Genomic DNA, 1,005 nt, shown 5'->3' on the forward strand with positions numbered 1-1,005 from the left:
TGCCCCCCTCTGAAGCTGGAAACCTTGTTTTTGCAAAATAAATTGATGCAATTTGCTGTTATAGGCCTAATCAATAAATTCCTCATCAACCGATATAACCTTAAACATTCTTGGAATTGATATAACAATTACTGATGTCGTACACACCCTTCCGTGTGAAATGTGGCTCTCTTTGCAAGCACATCTAACATCTAAGGAAAGAAGAGCTTAGATTGGTACCAGATAAAATAATTTTGTTATCAACATTAATACATTATGCTAATTTTCATCTTTGTAAGCGCATAAGACAGTGCAAATTATTTCTGTGACAGTCTTTTGAAGTGTGTAAAGCTCCATTTTATCCCACACATAGTCAAAATATTTGGGGGATGATACAATGGACCATCCCCCCTTGTCAAATATTGGGGGGATATATCCACTCCATCCCCCCGGGATCTACGCCTATGTAAACAAGAGGTTAACTTTTGATATGTCGATATCATGTCATGAGCACACTTCAGTAATTATTTAATCACAATCTGTTTACTAAAGAACTAGGTTGATAGGTTGATGTCCTTGGTTCTAATGTTACACTCTACAGTTGTCCCTAAGGCAGTTTCTATCTACCGCGGTAGACTTGTATGCAATGTGACATGCAAATTTTCTGCATATACAGCCTTGTGTCTACCGCGGTGCGGTAGATTAAGCCTTACCGCGGTAGGATAATTTGGCGACGCTCCCATTAATAAATAATTAATAAACCTGATAAAAATATATATCGATAATTAATAGAAACGTGTCTCAAACCATCATGCTCAAACCAAGTCGACTTAGTAACCTTCGTTGTTTTTCTGTAAATAAAGAAAACTAAGAAGTGATACTGTAGTGCTGAATAAACTTAATTACTACATAATTATGAATATTATTTTTGAATAAAGATACCGATATATAATATATATTATATATATATATACATATTTTATATATATATATATATATATATTCGTGATCATGATAATAATAATA

Source organism: Anneissia japonica, unplaced genomic scaffold (genome assembly GCF_011630105.1).
Source record: "Anneissia japonica isolate Jap-2015-1 unplaced genomic scaffold, ASM1163010v1 scaffold2417_len18999_cov112, whole genome shotgun sequence".
NCBI classification, from domain to species: domain Eukaryota; kingdom Metazoa; phylum Echinodermata; class Crinoidea; order Comatulida; family Comatulidae; genus Anneissia; species Anneissia japonica.